The sequence below is a fragment of the Capsicum annuum genome, chromosome 11, assembly GCF_002878395.1.
Source record: "Capsicum annuum cultivar UCD-10X-F1 chromosome 11, UCD10Xv1.1, whole genome shotgun sequence".
In the NCBI taxonomy this organism is placed as follows: domain Eukaryota; kingdom Viridiplantae; phylum Streptophyta; class Magnoliopsida; order Solanales; family Solanaceae; genus Capsicum; species Capsicum annuum.
Window position 1 is genome coordinate 65,253,064 of NC_061121.1, and position 14,171 is coordinate 65,267,234.

At 36.8% G+C, this 14,171-nt stretch overlaps 1 pseudogene; it reads left to right on the forward strand.

The window, feature by feature from the left end:
* The first annotated feature begins 12,857 nt into the window (after positions 1 to 12,857).
* On the forward strand, positions 12,858 to 13,562 carry LOC124888847 (annotated as a pseudogene).
* The last annotated feature ends 609 nt before the right edge of the window (positions 13,563 to 14,171 follow it).

The following is a 14,171-nucleotide window of genomic DNA, read 5'->3' on the forward strand; positions in this document are numbered from 1 at the left end:
GGGCCCTGGTACGATACGATGTAATCGCGTTGCATCATTGGAAAAAGGACGAGTGTCATTTTGCACTACACCACAACGCGGTGTTTGTCCAATTCGGATTTCTGGCATGATACAGGCTAATCGTAGTGAGCTACTAGAATGGAACGAACAGGAACTGGAGCTTCACTGCAAAGTAGGCTAATCGCGGTGCTTCACTGGAATCGGATAATTGCAAATTTGTCCTTCTCCGTGATGTAGTGCTTATCGCGTTGTTCTACTACTTTCACTAAAATCGCTATAACTTCTCAACCGAGTATCAAATTAAACCGAAATTGGTATCGTTGGAAAGCTAATTCAATTATCTACACATTTGGGGGGTATAGAGCTGGAAATTCTATATGAATCAAGAGTTATACACTTTCAAAGCTAACCATTGACACACTAGAAGCTAAACTGAGCTAGGAAAAAGTATGGGGTATTATAATATCTCTCTCTTAGGAATATTCATCCTCGAATGAGACTAGTTGAACTAAAGATGCTGAGAATCTGAGGCTATATGTTGGCATGTACAGCTGAAACAAACTGCATGACTAAATCTAAAACATATTGAGTGAGTGAACTGGTCTTCGAATGCATGAATTTACATAAAGATAGCTATATGGATGAATCTGAGACTGGAAAAGAACTGAATTAAGGAGTACTATTACCTTCAGCTTAATCTGAGTTTGCAGAGAAGAGGTGAGGATACTTGGTATGCATGTCTGCTTTTGCTTTCCTAGTAGCACCTTCAGCGGACTGATTTCGCCACAGAACCTTGATCAAGGGAACTTCTTTGTTCCTTAGTCTACGGAACTGATGATTAAGAATCTCTACTGAAACTTCTTTGTATGAAAGGCTATTCTAAATATATGTGTTTTCTAGAGGGACTACAACAGCTGAATCATCCATGCACTTCTCCAATAAGGATACATGGAACACTGGTAAATTAATGATAATTCTGCAGGTAGCTCAAGCTCATACGCTACCTTCCCTGCACAACTTAAAATTTTGTAAGGGCCTATATACCGGGGACTAAGCTTCCCTTTTTTTTTTCAAATCTCTTCACCCCCTTCATGGGTAAAACCTTCAAATAAACAAGATCATCTACCTCAAACTCAAGATCTCTCCTTCTTATGTCTGCATAAGATTTCTGACAACTCTGAGCTATTTTTTATCACTCTCGAATCAATTGAAATTTCTCCATGGCTTCAAACACCATATCTGGCCCAATCAAAGCAGCCTCACTACTTTAAACCAACCGACTAGTGATCTACATCTCCACCCATAAAGTGCCTCAAACGGATCCATCTAAATACTAGAATGGTAACTATTAATGTAGCCAAACTCGATCAATGGAAAATGGTCATCCCAATTACCTTTGAAATCAATAACATATTCCCTCAACATATCCTCTAGAGTATGAATGGTCCTCTCTTCCTGACTATCTATTTGCTGATAAAAAGCTAAACTGAGATGAACTTGGGTACCAAGACCCTTCTAAAAAGATTTCCAAAACTAAAAGGTAAACTAAGTACCCTTATCTGAGATGATGGACAAGGGAGCTCCATGCAATCTAACCAACTCTCTGATATACAGCTAAGCATAATATTAAGCTATATAGGACATGTGAACTAGCAAAAAATGGGTTGATTTAGTCAATTTGTCTATAATAACCCAAATTGAATCATGTTGTCGACGCGAATAAGGTAATCCTGTTACAAAGTCCATATTCACCTCTTCCCACTTCTAAGTGGGAATACCAAACTCTTGCAACATACCACCAGTTCTTTGGTTCTCTACCTTAACCTGTCGGCAAGTTGCACACTTAGCTACAAACTCTGCGATATCTCTCTTCATACCACTCCACCAATAGATTTCCCACAAGTTGTAGTATATCTTGGTGGCTCCTGGATGAATGGAATAACGCACACCATACACTTCTTCCATAATCTGCTGTCTTAAATCATCAACACATGGCACACATAATCTACTCTGGTATATCAACACACTATCTCCCCCTTGGGAGAAAACCTCTACCCTTTGGTCTTTAACTGAACCCTTCAGTTTGACCAAACTAGAATCCTTATCCTGTTTCTCTTTCACATCAGACACTAGGGAAGATTATGAACTACTCTGAGCCCAAATATTTCCCTCAGTTGAGTCAACCAAACTTACACCCAATCTAACTAACCGATGAACTTATTTAACTAACTCTCTCTTATAATTCTCCACATGAGTAACACTGCCCATAGACAGTCTACTAAGGGCGTCTACTACTACATTGGCCTTGCCTAAATAATACAACACACTCATATCATAGTCCTTTAACAATTCTAACCACCTTATCTGACAAAGATTTAATTCCCTCTGAGTAAACACATATTGCAAGCTTTTGTTATCCATAAACAAATCAACATACACCCCATAAAGATAGTACCTCCAGATTTTCAATGCAAGCACAACAACAGCTAACTCAAGGTCATGGGTAGGGTAGTTATTTTCTTGAGGCTTAAGTTGTCTAGAGTTATAGGCTATAACCTTACCTCTCTTCATAAAAACATAACCCAGACAATTCTAGAGGCATCACAATATACAACAAACCCATCTGTACCATCAGGTAGCGCTAAAACTGAAGCTGAAGTGAGTTAGGTCTTCAACTCCTGAAAACTTTTCTCACAGGAATTTGACCACTGAAACTTAACTTTCTTATGAGTTAATCTAGATATAGGGGATGCAATAGAAGAAAAACCCTCAACAAAGAGTCTATAATAGCTAGTTAAACCCAAGAAACTTCTAATGTCTGATAGAGAGATAGGTCTAGGCCAGTTTCTTACTGTTTCTATCTTTTGGGGATCAACTCTAATACCATCACTGGAAATAATATGACCGAGGAAAGCTATTGATCTTAGCCAAAATTCACATTTGTTGAATTTGGCGAACAACTGGTGATCTCTAAGAGTTTGCAACACAATCCTAAGGTGGTATGCATAATCATCCTCACTACGAGAATAGACAATAATATCGTCGATAAAGACTACGACAAACATGTCCAAATACTGTTTGAACACTCTGTTCATCAAGTCCATTAAGGCTTTTAGGGCATTGGTAAGACCAACTGACATGACTACAAACTCAAAATAACCGTAACAATTTTTGAAAGCTATTTTCGGAATATCACATTCCCTTACTCTAAGCTGATGATAGCCGGATCTAAGTTCTATCTTGGAGAAGTAACTTGCAACATGGAGTTGGTCAATAAGTCATCAATTCTTGGAAGAGGATATATTCAACTGACGGTACTCAATGCGCATTCGCAAAGAACCATCTTTCTTTTACATAAATAGGACGGGAGCGCCCCATGGAGAGACACTGGGCCTTATGAAACCTTTATATAAGAGGTATTTAAGTTTTTTTTAACTCTTTAAGCTCGGTTAGAGACATACGACATAGAGGAATAGAGATGGGCTGAGTATCTGGAAGAAGGTCAATACCAAATTCTATTTCCCCATCGGGAGATACCCTTGGAAAATCTTCGAGAAAAATATTAGAAAACTTATTGATTACATGAACTGACTGAACTATTGGAATCTCAGATTTAGTGTTTTTTATTCGAACTAGATGATAGATGCACCCTTTTGATATCAACTTTCTAGCCTCAAGATAGGATATGAAATGACTTTTGGGAGACACTAAATTACCTTCATACTCAAATACTGGCTCGTATAGAAACTGAAACTTCACCACTCGGGTGTGATAATCCATAGATGCATAACAGGAATGGAGCCAATCCATACCAAGAATAAGGTTAAATTCAACCATATCTAACTTTATTAAGTCTGCCAACATGATTTTATGAAGGAAAGTGATACGAAACTTTTTATAGATCTATTTGGCAATAACTAACTCACCCACTGGGGTAGAAACCAAGAAGGGCTCAGGGATCTTTTCAGGACCTATTTCAAAATTTACTGCAACTAATGGGGTCATATAAAAGAAATTCGACCTATGGTCTAACAACATATAAACATCAAGATGAAAGACACGAAGCATACCAGTGATAACATCTGGTGAACTATCCTGGTCCTGATGGGATGGTAAAGTATAAAACTGATTTTTGCGCTAACTATCACCGGTACTGGATGATGTGCCTTGAGGAGGGACTGCGCGACGTAGAGGACCTGGTGCGCTAGTAGTCTGAGCCTGGGGATGAACATCCCTATTTCTCTGCCTAGCATGCAGACACTCTTTGATTCTATATCCCAATAAGCATGGCAATCCTACACTCCTTGACTATCAAACCAGATACTCCAGTAACAAACTTACTTATACTCAGCCTAGGGTCAACCATCGTATCAGAGGCATACTTAGACAACTATTTAAACTTAAGGTAGTACTCTTTCACTGTCATTGAGCCCTACCTTAGGTTCATAAATTCCTCTAACTTAGCTTCTCTCATTTCACGCGAAAAGAACCTATCTAGAAATACATCTAGAAACACCTGCCAACTCACAGGAGCCACATTCTTACCTATACCATTCTTTTATATAACCACCCAGTCATATGCTACATCCTTCAATCTGTAGGATGCCAACTCTACACTCTCCTCCTCAGAAACATGCATAATCTGGGTGATCTTTCTTATTTCCTCTGAGTAAAGTTGTGGGTCTTTACCTGTTTTTCACCCAAAGAACTCACTTATGAAGTCACAAATTATGGCTGCTACTAACTCTCCATTCTGCTGAAGTGGAAATGCCTCTTGATGGTTGCCCTGAACATTGGCAGGCATATCCTGGGCTAACACCTGAAAGGCAGCTTGAAATTCAAAATGGGATACATTCTCATTCAGAGGATCAGCAGGCTGGGTGGCTGGTTATCATTTCTGCAGGCGTTAGCTCGACGAGGAGGCATATTCAGCTATCATATAAGAGCATAAGTTAAAAGTAGATAGATATACTATAAGCACAATAGATCATGAAAAAAAGAGGTGATTTCCTAAAAACGTCCCATAGCCTCTTGCTCATAAGTGTGGCACACTTCACATCCATGATCAAGACTCTACGTAACACGGCTTGTCTGACTCCCTAGGACTCTTATAAAATTTAGGCTCTGATACCAAGTTTGTAACACCCCAAAAATAAGTCCCAGGATGTCACATGGTGCTGAAGACTACGTGTAGCCTTAAGCTAATCCTGTAAGCCTTCTACTAAATCTGAGGCCCATAATAGAGGAAATATAGATATATCACCAAAACTAGAATGGAAAAATATGTCTAAGCTAAGATGAAATTGTCTAAATTTAATATTTAAAAATACTAGACTCAAGAGTCTGAACAATAAATACTAGAAATCTGAATTGTATCTAGCAGTCTGATAAGCCTATACTACTAATAACTAGAGAGTCACTAGGACAAACCCCCAGCTGACCTGAACTATTTAAAAATATTGAATAATCTATACTAATAAGCTGAAAAACTGAATAACTAGGTCCCCAAACTATGAGAACTCACCAACTATCGGGATGTAGATGGAGATGCTCGAAATCACTCATGATACGGATATTGAGCACCTGAACCTACATTATGATACAATATAGCACATAGACGTATATGTGGATCAGTACTTCTGGATTGTACTGAGTATATGAGGGTGAATGCACAAGTTAATCAATAACTCAATAGTAATATAAAATTTTTAAAAGAATGCATGCTAAATGTAGATGACTCACATAAGCTGGAATATCTGAAAACTAAAAATCATAATTCATGGATAGCAAAACATACTGCATAAATCTAGTTAGTCATAACATTTAGTTTCTCAAAGTTGTACTGGTATTCTGAGTTTAAATTATGTTGTCTAAGTGTATAAGGACTCACTTCTGTATCTATAATCTGAAATATGAAATCTCATAGCTAATTTCTTTTGTAAAATAATATCTGAATAAAGTTGTGAGCCTTTACACTTCGTTTCTAAGAGCTTTTCTGTTACGATTATTTTGTTCTGAAATCTATAGTTTGTAGTCTGTAGGGAGGTTCTTCTCACTGATATAGACTATGTAAGCTATCATAGTGTCCAATGTCTAGTTCCCTTATGGTAAAACCTTACGTTAGGGAGAGTTTTCATACTCTTACAGAGGAATATAACCTAATCTAAGTGATCGCATCTGTATCTGTCATCCATATAGAAATGAAAAAAATCTAATAATTTGAACCTACGTTGGCTCATAGTTATAGGGCATAAGAACATACCCAACTCGGTGCTAAATACTACTTCCTTTAATTTGTAGGCTCATTCTCTTGGAATTCCACTTTAAAATTAGTATAATGGTTTACAATGAAAACCAACTCTATAGCTGTTAACTAAGACTATAACTGAGACTGTAAAGTGGATTCCATGTCTAATTTAAGATCAAAAAATCAAATCTTTATCAAAAATCTGAAAATAACTAATCATGGGATGCTTAAGGCAAAGTCATTCTTAAAATATCAACATACAAACTAGGGCTTAGTAACCCATGCATCAAATTCTTGTCAAATCATCATAAAGTTTATGCTTGATAATGAGAATAATGATAATTCAATTCGAAATCTAGAAATTTATATCAGACACATGAGAATACAAAAATAGCCATGCAATTCATCATCTAAATCACTTAAAATCTCATAATCTTCAAATAGCAATATTTGGGTATAAACCCTAAATTAAAATTCCTGGGTAATCATACAAAAATCATGTAACTTTATAATTAAAAACTAGTTTTGGGCACAAGGATAAAAGAATTATCCTTGTTGAAAACCACACATACCTTAATTTATGACCAGATAAAGAAAAGTAAACTTGAATTCCTATTTATTCTCTTGAATATTCTTGAATTGGGAATCTTTAATTTTGAGTTATCTTAGAAAAAGAATGATGGAATTTGGATTTCTTGGGGATTATGACTTGAGGTCTAGGGTTTCTTTGAGAGGAAGATGATGAAAAGTGATCATATTAGGCTTAGAATAGGTTTAATTATCTGTTATTCATGATTTGAGGCTTAGGGAAATGACTAAATTGCCCTTTAAAAATTTAAATTAGAACTAAAAGTCCCGATTTATGGCCCCACCGTGACGCGCCGCTATCACGGTGGCTTACTGGAAAAAAATGATTGCCATTTTGGGCATTGGTGCAATGCAGCGTAATCACGCTGCATCACTGGAAAAAGGATGAGTGCCATTTTGCACTACACCGTGATGCGTTGTTTGTCTAATTAGGATTTCTGACGTGATACAGGCTAATCGCGGTGAGCTACTAGAATGGGACGAACGAAAACTTAAAGTTTCACCGCCACACAGGCTAATCACGGTGCTTCATTGGGATCAAACAATTTCAAAATTTTCCTTTTCCGTGATGCGGTGCTTATCATGGTGTTCTATTTCTTTCACTAAAATTGCCATAACTTTTCAACCAAGTATCGGATTAAGGCGAAATTGATATCGTTGGAAAGTTGATTCAATTATCTACACATTGTGGGGGTCTAGGGATGGAAAATTCTATATGAATCAAGACATACACTTTCAAAGCTAACCTTTGACACACTAGAAGCTAAACTAAGCTTGGAAAAAGTATAGGGTATTACAATTTATCAAGGACTTCTCGAAGATTGCTAGTCCACTTTGCAAGCTGCTCAAGAAAGAGGTAAAGTTTGATTTTTATGAGGCATGTAAGAAAGCTTTTGAAAACTTAAAAGAGAACTTGGTGTCGGTTGCAATCATTGTGTCTCCCGATTGGTCTTTACCCTTTAAAATTATGTGTGATGCTAACGAATTAGCCTTAGGGGTTGTACTAGGCCAAAGGAAAGAGAATATCCTTTATCCCATCTACTATGCTAGTAAGGCATTAAAACAAACTCAAAAGAACTACATTGTGACTGAGCAAAAGTTATTGGCAGTGGTTTTTGCCTTTGAAAAGTTTAGATCTTACTTGATTTTGACAAAGGTGATTGTGCACACCGATCATGCAGCATTGCGGTACTTAATGGATAAAAGAGATGCAAAGCCAAGGATTATTCGATGGGTGTTGTTATTGCAATAATTTGATTTTGAGGTAAAGGACGGAAAAGGCACAGAAAATCAAGTTATAGATCACTTGTCTAGACTAGAGAAGGAAACTATGCGGAAGATTGCTAAGGGTTTAGAGATTGATGACTGATTTCCAAATGAACAGATATTGGCAGCTTTCCATGATTTGATTCTGTGGTTTGCGGATTATGCAAACTACTTAGCAAGTGACCTAGTCCCAGAAGATCTCTCATATTAAAAAAGGAGGAAGGTCATGCATGAGGTAAGAAATATTTTTTGGGATGAACCTTATCTTTTCAAAATTTCTGCAGATGGAATCATTCATAGGTGCATACTTGAGGTGGAAATGATGATCATACTTGAGGCGTGTCACTCCTCGCCAATTGGGGGTCACCATGGAGGGGCCCAAGCAACTCATAAGATCCTGCAATACGGATATTATTGATCGACCATATACAAAAATGCCAATAACTATGCTGCTACCTATGATCAATGCCAATGATAAGGTACTATTACTAGAAGACATGAACTACCTATGACCCCCATCTTAGAATTAGAAGTTTTGACATATGGGGCATAGATTTCATAGGACGTTTTATGAGTTCGTGTGGCATGAAGTACATACTTATAGCTGTTGACTATATGTCAAAGTGGGTGGATGAAATTGCATGTCCTAACAATGAAGCAAGCAATGAAGCAAGCAGTGTCACAATATTTTTTATAAAGAATATCTTTTCTCAATTTGGTATGCCATGTGCTATTATTAGTAACAGAGGGTCACATTTTTGCAATCATCTATTCAAGGGTCTGGTTGCAAAATATGGAGTTAATCATAAGGTGGAAACACCTTATCATCCTCAAATGAGTGGATAAGTTGAAGTATCCAATAGAGAAATCAAGTCCATATTGGCAAAGACTGTGAATGCCAGTCAGACTGATTGGGAAAGAAGGGTAGATGATGCATTATAGGCTTACCGTACAGCTTATAAAACCCTCATAGGTTTTTCACCTTATCATCTTGTGTATGGAAAAGCTTTCCATTTACTAATTGAACTTAAGCATAAGGCACTATGGGCGCTGAAGAAACTAAATTTAGAGTGGAAAGATACAGCAAAATATAGGCCGAATGGCATAAATGAGTTGGATGAATTTCAGCTTCGGCCATATAAAAGTTCAGCACTTTACAAGGAAAAGATGAAGTTGTATCATGATCGAAAGATTGAGAAATAGGTATTTGAAAAAGGAGACCAAGTGCAACTGTACAATTCTAGACTTTATTTGTTTCCAGGTAAGCTAAAGTCTAGATGGCATGGTCCATTCACTATGACAAGAGTGTATCCCTATGGTTTATTAGAAATAATAAAGGATGGCACAAATCCATTTAAGGTAAACGGACACAGGGTAAAGAACTATATGGGAAATGCAAAAGAAGTGAAAGAGATAACTGATGTTGACCTTGATAAAGTTTGAGTAATCAAGGCAATTGCGTCATGCCATGATATTAAATCAAGCACTGCATGGAAGGCAACCCATGAGGCTAGTTGGTGAAATTTGAGTATCCAACCTAGCCACGTCATGCTACGGTCTTAAATCAAGCGTTGTGTGTGGGGGAACCTATGTTTTTTTACTCATTTTAATTATAGGGTAATGTAAAATCCAGTTTGTATGCTGCCTTTTTATCTTGTCTATAGTTAAAATCCAAACAAGATAAAAAGTCACCATACAAACTCTTCAGAGTTGTATCTATATAGTACGACTCGTGAGTAGGAGTCGTAATGACCTGGGAGATCAAGTAGAATCAGAAATTAAGTTTTGGAATGAATATGACTCTTGATATAAGTCGTAGCCCTTGGTAACGGATCGTGACCAAGAGTCGTATCCATTCCAGAACCCAGGTAAGCTTTCAGGCAATACGAGTCAAAGAAATGACCCGTAAGCCTAGCTATGAGTCGTATACACCACTTGTACCCTATATTACTAGGTCAGATCTCGGGTTTGACCCAGCCCAGACCTATAATTTAAAAAGGGGAATTAGACTCGATAGGCCACTCAAGAACCTTAACTCATACCCGAAATTTTTCACCCTAAATTTCAAACTTCAATCTTTAAAATCAAGTTATTTCCAACTAAATCTAAGTACCAACAACTTCAAATCAGTCATTTAGTGTGATTTTTAACTCGAATTTGAAGCCTCTACAATCAAAAGTCAAAATCCTCCATTCTACACTGACCAAGTAAGCTTTCATCTTTTTTTGAGGAATTACAAAGTAAATTGAGTAATCTATGCTATAGTATTCATGGGTTAAGTACAATTTATGCGTATATTGGATGGATTGATAGCATAATTTAGATATATGTGTTAAAACTTAAAAGAGGGGGATGAACTAGGGTTTAGAAATAGATTTTTATGTGTTTGTGTGTGAAATTGTTGGATATAGCTAAATAAAGTAGTGGGTAAATTTGGAATTTCATTAGAGTCAAACTTTGAAAGTTGGACTTCTAAGTTGCAGTGGATACGGAACTCCTTATGACTCGTACCCACAGTTACGGGAGTCATAATGACACTCATACCCACTGACAACATAGAAATCTGACAAAGTCAAAGTTCTGGAATGGATACGACTCAACCATATGAGTCGTATCCAGACCTTACGACTCATACATAGTAATCGTACCCACACGGGAAGAAAATAAACTGAACAAAAGTTTTTGACCAAATTACGACTGTTGGTCGCGAGTTGTAATTAGCTGGTACACCCGGTGAGGAGGAGTCATACGCTGGGTAGCGTTCTACGGGGAACTTTTTTTACTATTTACCCAAGTGTGGAGCGGATAACTGCTGAAAGCATCTAAGTAGTAAGCCCACCCCAAGATGAGTGCTCTCCTATTCCGACTTCCCCAAAGCTTTCGGCAGCACAGCCGAGACAGCGACTGGTTCTCTACCCCTTCGGGGATAGAACGACAGAAGTTTTTTGGAGAATTCAAGAGAAGGTCACGATGAAATGATCCATTTATTATTATTATAGGTGTCAAGTGGAAGTGCAGTGATGTATGCAGCTGAGGTATCCTAACAGACCAGTAGACTTGAACTTTGTTCCTACATGACCTAATCAATTCGAACAGGCACTTGCCATCTATTTTCATTGTTCAAATCTTTGACAATATGAAAAAGCCAAAATATCTGCCCCCTTCCTCTCTATCTATCCAAGGAATGGAAGGATAAAGGCCTTTCGTGTCCCCTCCAGTCAAGAATTGGGGCCTCACAATCACTAGCTAAGATGATTTTCTCTCATGCCTTTCTTCGTTCATGGTTTGATATTATGGTGTCCTAGGCGTAGAGGAACCACACCAATCCATCCCAAACTTGGTGGTTAAACAATATTGCGGTGACGATACTCTAGGGGAGGTCCTACGAAAAAATATCTCGACTCCAGGGTGATAAAAATCTTAACACCTCTTATTCTTATTCAATATGAAAATGAAAAAAAATGAAAAATCAAGAGTTTGATTTATTCAAAACCCCAATTGTGACATCCCTCCTCTCCCACTTCACACCTCAGAACGTACCCTTCTTATAGAGATATATGTATTTTTATATCTTCTTAACCCAAAATAGCTTAGGAGAGAAAAGGTTACTTTTTTAGGGTACTCCTGAGAATAGATCTAGTGGAGATGGAGTAGGGCCTGTAGCTCAGAGAATTAGAGCACATGGATATGAACCACAGTGTTGAGGGTTCGAATCCATCCTCTCCCACAATTGGCCCAAAAGGGAAGTACCTTTCCCTCTGGGGGTAGGAAAATCATGATTGGGATAGCAAATCAAAAGCTATGGAACTTAGGTGTGGGTCTTTTGTCAAAAATGAATGTCTTTTCTTTTTCTCTTTTTATTTATCGTGAATGGGGGAATCATTACACATCGTATGCCCAATTGGCATATTTTTTTGTTTTACGCCCCATAACTTTTCCTCAGCATTCTTGGGTAGAATAGCAAACCAAGTATTAGTAGCATAACAAAAAATCCTTCCTCATCATTAATATCTTTGTTTACGGCAACTGTAACCTCTCGGGAAAATCGATGACTACATCAAAGATGCAGTGCTAGTACATCTGAGACTTTTTAATTGGATAGTTGTAAATAGTCCCACCCTAGGGCTATGGAACAAAGAGTTATCTCAGACCTAGACCGAGGCATTGATGGTGATTTTCTAATCTCACAAAACAAAATATGATATGATGAGATAGAATGCAATAGAAACAAAGACAAAAAATAGGTTATCTACTGTTAATGGTCAAACCGAGCCCTTTTATTATAAATTCTTTAATTCAAAATCAATCAAATCTCCCCAAGTAGGATTCGAACCTACGACCAATCGGTTAACAGATGACCCCTCTACCACTGAGCTACTGAGAAATAACAGGAGATTCGATCTCATAGAGTTCAATTCTTGTTCCCAAACCATGACTAATATAAGCTCGAAGTTTCCTTTGTAACTCTCAAAACTTTTTCGTAGTGGCTCCCTAACATGCCTCATTTCAGAGGTAACCTCAAAGTGGATCTATTTCATTATATTCCATCCATAGCCCAATTCCATTCATTTAATATCCCTTTGGTCTCATTGATAAACAGATGTCATTTCTAGTCTATCTCTTTCTATTTCTTTTCTATATATGGAAACTGAAAAAATTATCATATAATAATCCAGAAATTGCAATAGAAAAGAAATAAGGGAGGTTTGTAATGATTTTTCAATCTTTTCTACTAGGTAATCTAGTATCCTTATTCATGAAGATAATCAATTTAGTCATTATAGTCGGAATCTATTATGGATTTCTAACCACATTCTCCATAAGGCCCTCTTACCTCTTCCTTCTCTAAGCTCTAGTTATGGAAGAAGGAAATGAGAAGAAGGTATCAACAATAATTGGTTTTATTATGGTAGAGATCATGATGTTCATATCGATCTATTATGTGCCTCTGCATCTAGCATTAGGTAGACCTCATACAATAATTGTCCTAGCTCTACCATATCTTTTGTTTCCTTTCTTCTGGAATAATCACAAACTCTATTTTGATTATGGATCTACTACCAGAAATTCAATGCGTAATCTTAGCATTCAATGTGTATTCCTAAATAATCTCATTTTTTAATTATTCAACCATTTCTTTTTAACAAGTTCAATGTTAGCCAGATTAGTGAACATTTATCTCTTTCGATGCAACAACAAGATCTTATTTGTAACAAGTGGTTTTGTTGGTTGGTTAGTTGGTCACATTTTATTCATGAAATGGCTTGGATTGGTATTAGTCTGGATACAGCAAAATCATTCTATTAGATCGAATAAGTACATTCGATCTAATAAGTACCTTGCATTAGAATTGAGAAATTCTATGGATCAGATCTTTAGTATTCTCTTATTTATTACCCGTGTCTACTATTTAGACAGAATACCCTCACTCATTCTTACTAAGAAACTGAAAGAAGCCTAAAAAACATAAGAAAGGGAGGAAAGTGGGTAAGAAAGAGATGTAGAAACTGCTTCCAAAATGAAGAGGACTAAATAGGAACAAGAGGGATCCACTGAAGAAGATCCTAATCCTTCTCTTTCCCTTTTTTGGGGAAAAAGGCCAAATTCGGACAAAATTGATGAAACGGAAGAAATTTGAGCGAATGAAAAGGACAAAATAAATGATAAATTCCACTCTCACCTTACAGAGACAGGCTATAAAAATATTAATACTAGTAATTGTGAAATTTATGATAAAAAGGATTCTTATATGAATAATAATAATAATAATAATAATAATAATAATAATAATAATAACACAGGTAATCCAGAAAATTTTAAATTGTAATTGATTGATAACAAAAATAAAAATGAAGACCTCTTCTGTCTTCAAAAACCTTTTGTGAGTATTCTTTTAGATTATAATCGATGGAATCGACCATTTCGCTACATAAAGAATAATTGATTTGAACAAGCCGTAAGAACTGAAATGTCACAATATTTTTTTGACACATGTAAAAGTGATGGAAAACAAAGAATATCTTTTACCTACCCTCTAAGTTTATCAACTTTTTGGAAAATGATAAAAATA